General features: G+C 28.5%; 1 protein-coding gene and 1 pseudogene across 1 annotated transcript in view; both read right to left on the bottom strand.

Moving 5' to 3' along the window:
- Nucleotides 1–7,669, bottom strand: part of LOC106309171 (F-box/LRR-repeat protein 13-like) — a gene marked incomplete at its 3' end in the record, with an annotated part of 11,880 nt that overhangs the window by 645 nt on the left and 3,566 nt on the right. The window lies entirely within an intron of this gene.
- Nucleotides 4,463–6,328, bottom strand: LOC106312440 (annotated as a pseudogene).

Here is a 7,669-nt window from a genome sequence, read left to right as displayed (position 1 = left end):
TGATCCTCAGACACTTAAGCATGGGAGCATCAATTTCAACTATACGATCTTTCTCATAATCATCATTCTTATCCCAATAATGCATGAAGCTCAATAGAGACTGGGAACGCACACGTAAAATGGGCATTCCATCACCGTAAATTCTATCAATACTAACGTTTTCAAGAACTGGGCATTGTGAGATTAACTTCTCTAATGCCCATGGGTTGGTATACTCAATGACGATTAAAACAATATCTTTGAGAGAAGGTAATGAAACACGCTCGGGACTAGGTAAGCTCATTCCCACGAGCCTTAGGGACACCAAACTACTACAAGTTTAAACTGTTGGATTCATCATGATATCCTGAGCAGATAAAATGTCCGAAACATCGAGATGTTCAACTTTAAGCCTAACAGCAGTGTCGACCCAGCGATTGACAAGATCAGGCTTATTAGAAGAATCGTATGTTACCTTAAACAGATGTATGGACGAACCACGGTTGCGTTCAAGAAAGTTATCGACAAAACTCACGAATGTTTCGTGTATATTGAAATCCTCGGTGTCCAAATCCAGACCATGTACGTCTTTCCAGAGAGTTGTCCATCTGGTGGACAACGCACTAGTCTGAACCACATCTTTGGTCATAAGATTTAAGAATATCTGGAATATCAAGCAATCTGGCAAACTGCTTAGCCGATCAACTTCGCTCGGTGGGTTGGTAGAAAGAGCAGGTTTCACTCTGGCTGCATCCATGAACGTAAGCATCGAATCAAAAAGGAGAGGAGAATAAAAAGTAAGGGTTTTAAAAGATTGGCTATAGAGGCGAGATAGATTGTGGTGGATTTTTATCTCTACACGTTTCTAATTTATGAGATGATGAAATCTTCTTTACCGAAATACACATAGATATACTAGTGGGTGATCTTTTTTTCCCGCGAAATTTTGTATTCTTTGCGGTTCAAAATCTAGTATAATACTCTTTTATTTTAAAAATAAACTTTTCGTTTCTAAAAAATAAATTTTAACGGATTTTTCTTCTCTTTCTATAGATAAATGTACTTGTTTTTTATACAATTGTATTCATTTAGAGTCAGTGAAAATTATTAATTTTATTAAATTAATATTAGTTCAAACTTTAGAAATATTTTGAATTTATTTATAAAAATATGACTTTATGAACAAACATCTTTTATATATATATATATATATATATATATATTTAGAGAGAGAGAGAGAGAGAGATTTGACCTTATAAAAATAGTAATTTTAGATTTGTATGCATTCTTGACTATTTAATGGTATCAAATCTTCAATTTTAAGAATTATTTATTTAGAAAAAATAAATTTCTTAAAATACTATAGCTGAGATTCTTAGAAAATTGTTTACTTTGTAAGTAATACATATTTATAATAAAACATTGATTTGTTTCTTAATATGTGTATATGAGATATACATATGAGTCACTATATTTATAATATATCATTAATTTGTACTTAATATTTTATTAAATTTTAGTTAATATATTATTTTTTACTTAATATATCATTAAGTGTTACTTAATATATGTATATGAGATATATACTTTTTTTGAGTAGCGTTCTAAGAGCAACTCCATGACTTATATTCTATACAATATCGTTAGTACGAATTATGTCAACACGCTACATAACTGTTTTTATGTTAAAATCTTGTAAATTAATAATTTTGAGACTATAATTAATATATCAAGTTATTAATACAATTTTTTTATATTTAGAGATATATTTTTTAAAAAAATAAGAAAATACTTAATTTGGTGTATGTCTATTAATTAATTTTGAAATTCAACATTAATTATTATTTTTAATTCTACATCAATTAATTTTTGAAATTCGAAATCAATTATTTTTTTTAATTCGACATTTATAATGGTTCTATTATATTATTGGTGTTTATAAAATATGTTTTAAAATACATTTATATTGGAAATAACTTAATGTTTCTTCTTTGTGCAGGATTGGGAGCTGGACATGGAGTTGGACCTTAAAGAGTATTGGTTATTACATTTTTATATATTAGTGTTATATATTTTAGATGAATCATAATATAACTAATTGTATTCAATCGGGTAATATAATTATTTTTGGTATAAATATTTGAACCCGTTTCAGATACATTTGTTATTTAGATATTTTTAGGTTTCTATACATCAAAACCGAACTTATCCAGAATTAAAAAAAACCCAATTCAAAACTCACACATAAATTTATAATATTCAAGTAGACCTATTTCAAAACAAAAAAAATGATACCCAAAAAAACAACTCGTACCTAAATAGATAGTCAATGTTCATGCCTAACTTATTTTATAAACTAATAAAAATGATTCTTTCTACGTATTTGGCTAAATTAAGTGAAATAAAAAGAATTTTTTATTTAGTAAAATAATTATATGAAGTGAGAAATTAAGTGACAATAAATGTAATACATTTTTATTATTTTGATTTAAGCTATTATTTTGTTCACAAAACATGTCTTTGAATTATGTTTTTGGCTACGTAATTTTCCACCGATTGAAACTAAAATTAAAAAAAGTTTTAGTAAAACAAACTAAACCGAACGTTTAACTATATGCAAAACCCAGTTATTTTATATTTTTGATTTTATAATTTGCACAAATTTAATGTTGATTAACTGATAAATAAAAATCTACACTAATATTATTATGGTAATATAATTAAGGATGTGATGTATTGTTAAGGTAATATAATTAATAAAATTATTAAACAGAATGATATATGAAAATATAATTAATGTAATTATATTAATGAAATTACTAAAAAGACAATGTACTTCTTTTTTTATACCGTTTTTTTATGTTTTCAAATAATTATTTTTTATACTGCAATCGATGTTTCCAAACAATATCAAAATGTAATTCAGGTTTAATAATATAGATATACGAACATTTTTGTTCCATATTGAAGTGTTTCAAAAATAAAATAAAAAACAATAAATTATCTTGGTCCACTAAAAACAAAAAAAAAATTTATATCTTTCCAACAGTTAGTAGTTATTGGATTGTGTGAGGCAACGGGTATATTTGATATTTGAATTTACTATTTATTTTATTTTAATAAATAAATAAAAAGAAAAAAAAGAAAAAAAAGGGAAATTGGTAGTATCGCACGAATCAGTCACTTTCTATATATAGTTTGGTGCACATAAGGCAATAGTCCAACAACAACCACAACGAGAGAACACGTTAGAGAGAGAGAACGAAAGAAACGACTTGTCGCGTAATTTCTCCTGTGTGAGTGAGAGATGTTCTAGTTAAGTGGTCTGGTGGTATCCCGCTTGAGGTCCGGTTCCGGTTTTGTTGTGTGAGGTGGTGGTGGATTCAGTCTCGATTTTCGTTACCGACGGGTACTCGTGTATGCTAGCCGTTTTGTAAGTGTGTACATTTTTTTGGTCATATATGAGACTATATTTGAGCAAATACTATCATATGGTAGAAGAAACAATGGCATCAGGCATGGTAGAAGAAACAATGGCATCATGCTATCCATTACTACTCATCATACTATTTGGATAATTCAAAACATTATATGATAAAACATGTGAACTATCAGATACACTATGAATGTTAATACAACTAATGAATTAGTAGAATCTAATATTAATTTTTGAAAAAATGAGTTAAAAATCTCAATTACCATATAAAATTACTTAAAATAATCAGCTGGCTAGTTCGATAGTCATAATTGTTTTTACCTAAGAAATTTGACAATTCTAATTTGGAAATTGCATTACTGACTTAAGATCAGCTTTCTATTTTAATAAATTTAGTTCAATCAAGAACAATAAATATTTAAAATAATTATTTGTCTATTAAAATATCAAAAACTATCCTATAAAATAGTTTTACGGCTTCTTAAATAGAAAATATTACCGTAATTTATGAATACAACGATGAAATATAGAAAACCTAGAGAAAAACTCTAATTTTTTAAAACCAATATATAATATTAAAGTTCTAGCATAAGACCAATTTCATTCTTAGATAACTTGACACCTAATTTTAGAGTTTCGCATAATCGTTTGAGAGTCTTTCAAACAAAAGATTCTTCTTATTTTTTTCTTATTTTTTTCTTGTTTTTCATTTTTTATTCTTAATGAATTGAAACGTAATCAGAAGCTTGATGAGATATTATTCCCAATAGTACAAACGTGATTTTTTGGAGGTGGAAGTGTTCTTCCAAAAATGTTTTTTGTGTTTTTTTAAACAATTTTTTTATTATATAGGTGCCCATTGTTTTGTTTAATACAAACAAATTATATATAGCTCTCTGCAAGACAAAAGAAGGAAACACAAAACCATGTTCACAAATTCCAAAGCATATATGCCTTTAGCCACGATAAATCAAATACTTATTTGACTCATAAATATGATAAATACTATAATTATCATACAAACTTCAACACTCCAATGTCATAATAAACTAAGAAGCAACAAATAGTTATCAAAGACAAACTTATATGTCCATTGGTGATGACTATGAGGATCATCGTACAATAATTTGGCATGACCTAGAGAGTCTCGGAAAGTTAAGGAGTTCTATGAAGATGTCAGATTCTTCTTTCTTTGGGGCATCATCCAAGCTTAATGTTAGCTTGTGGACAGATTCTCCTTTCTTTAGCGAATCATGCAAACTTAATGACAGTTTTCTTGAGGTTCTCGAGTAAGTAACCCACTAGTGTCATCTCCAATGCCTCCCCACTCAATGGCCTTTCTATGTCAACATACTCTAGAGATGATAACAGACTCCAAGGCCTGGCAATAACAATAAGGTTCACCATCTTGGGATTTTCAGAAGTTCCCTGCATGTACAATACAACCAAGACACAAGTTTAAGAATAATTTACTCACAAGTTCATGAGTTTGTTAGATAATCCTCACCACGACAAGAGTTTTTAGATTCGGACAGACTTCAAGAAAGACTGGCAACATCTCCCACATGTAGCTGTCGAATCTGGCACGCAAGGTATATAGGTTACGAAATACCGGTAGTTGTACATATCTTGAGTAATCATATATGACCTACGTACAAGAACAACATCAACAAAAAGGCATTAGTGTTAATAAATGAAGTACTACATCGATTGATTTCGAAGAAATATAATTATGTTTGTTGAATTTTGATTGATTAAAAGTTATGATGAGAAATAGTTAATATAAAAAAATAATATATTTATAGTTAAAATTTAAGATGCTTTTAATATATCTGAAAATTCAAAAACATTACATTTCGAACGGAGTAAAATATACAATTGGTTTAAAATTGAAAATCAAGAAAATTTAATACTCCGATAGTGACTTAGAAGTTAAAACATATATAGGTACCTCGAGAGCACTTGAGGAGATGCTCATATCCTTGACCTTAGAGATCCCAAGGAGAAAATCACGAACCATCGCTCTCTTTTGTACTTCATTTGCAATTCCTAGTCTCCTTTCAGAAGTCAAGTTAAACACAGTATCTATATCAGCTTCTACAACGGAAGGTGGACTCTTTATTATGAAACTTGAAGTTCGACCATCACTGATCATCAGATACTTAAGCATGGGAGCATCAATTTCAACAAAACGATCTTCCTCATCATAATCCTCGTGATAACCCGCATCATGCATGAAGGTCAACAGAGACTTAGAATGCACACGTAAAATCGGTATTCCATAATCGTAGCTTCTCTCAAAACAAAAGTTTTCAATAACTGGGCATTTTGAGATTAAATTCTCTAATGCCCATTTGTTGGTAAACTCAATGAGGATTAAAACCAAAGTTTTGAGGGAAGGTAAAGAAACATGCTCGGGATTCATTAGGCCCATTCCCACGAGCCTTAGGGACACCAAGTTACTACAAGTGTAAAGTATTGTTGGATGATCATCATGGGATCCCATTCAGAAAAATTGTCCGAAACATCGAGATGTTCAACTTTAAGCCTAGCAGCAGTGTCGACCCAGCGATTGAGAAGACCAGCAGGCTCTTCAAAGTAAAAATAATCGTACCTTAACTTAAACCGATGTATGGACAAACCGTGGTTGCGTTCAAGAAAGTTATCGACAAAACTCACAAATGTTTCGCGTATATAGAAATCCTCGGCGTCCAAATCCAGACCAGGTACGTCTTTCCAGAGAGTTGTCCATCTGGTGGACAACGCACTAGTCTGAACCACATCTTTGGTCGGAAGATTTAAGAATATCTGGAATATCAAGCAATCTGGCAAACTGCTTAGCCGATCAACTTCGCTCGGTGGGTTGGTGGAACGAGCAGGTTTCACTCTGGCTGCATCCATGAACGTAAACATCTAATAGAAAAGGAGAGGAGAATAAGGGCTTCTAAAGATTGCTATAGAGGCCATAGAGATTGTGGTGGATTTTGATCTCTACACGTTTCTAATTTCTGAGATGATGAAATTTTCTCACCAAAATTTTCTAGACATTATCTGTGAAGTTGATTTAACACATATCATCTCTATGATCATTTTCACTAAAAAAAATGTGATATGATATACTAATGTTTATTTAATGTTTATTTCTATTTTTTGCAAACTTTTCAAAATATAGTAATAATTCATACGTCATCATTGAATCAAATCAATTCAAATATGTCAATAAATAATATAAGAATATAAATATAGAATATTTTACAAATTTTGAAATATTATTTAGGTATGCTTTTACAATCATACAATTTTTCTTACTAAACAAGATTTTCAAAATTTAAACAATATTTTTTAAAATTATAAATATTAAATCGTAATATCATTTGTTTCCTTTCGATATCTACAAATTTAAGAAATTCTGTTTAGTTTTATATTTTGATAATTATAAAAAAAAAACATTTTTTATTACTAATTAAGATTTTCAAAATTATATACAATATTTTTTAAAAATTATCAATATTTAATCGTAATATCATTTGTTTTCTTTTGATATCTACAAATTTTAGAAATTCTGTCTAGTTTCATATTTTGATAATTATAAAAAAATTATATCTATTTTTATGAAAATTATACAAGTTATTTAATATATCTTAACCCAAAGAAATAAATGAAAATCTATCAAATCTTTTTGAGTAGTTTTGGCTATCAATCTAGTAATATAGTCAAAGTAATCAAGGTCCAAAATCAAATATCAAATCAAATCTTTCGACATAAGGAAAAAGATATTGGAATCGGTTTCATTTAACTTTCATTGTTGAGTGAATAAGAAAGCATACAATCTTCGTAGTGAAGGACCTCTACTAAATATAATTTTAAATAAATAAAATTATTTATTTATCTTAATTTTATGTTCAAGTAAATTAATATTTATATAAAAATATTGGTATACAATTAATAAAATCTTAAATTTTAACAAAAGTTTATTTAAAAAATTTTAACGCTGCATATGGTGTAGGAAAATACCTAGTACACATATATATATATACTAGTGGGTGATCTTTGTTTCCCGCAAAATTTTGTATTCTTTGCGGTTCAATACTTTTTCATTTTTAAAATAAATTTTTCTTTTCTAAAACATAACTTTTAAAAGATTTTTCTTTTGCTTTTATAAATAAATGCACCTATTTTCATACAATTTATTAATTGAGAGTCAATACTTTACGATATATCTAGTGAAAATCATTAATTTTATTAAATTAATAT

The sequence above is a fragment of the Brassica oleracea genome, chromosome C8, assembly GCF_000695525.1.
Source record: "Brassica oleracea var. oleracea cultivar TO1000 chromosome C8, BOL, whole genome shotgun sequence".
NCBI lineage: Eukaryota > Viridiplantae > Streptophyta > Magnoliopsida > Brassicales > Brassicaceae > Brassica > Brassica oleracea.
Note: the sequence above shows the minus strand (reverse complement) of the source record. Positions and strands in the feature narration are given on the sequence as shown.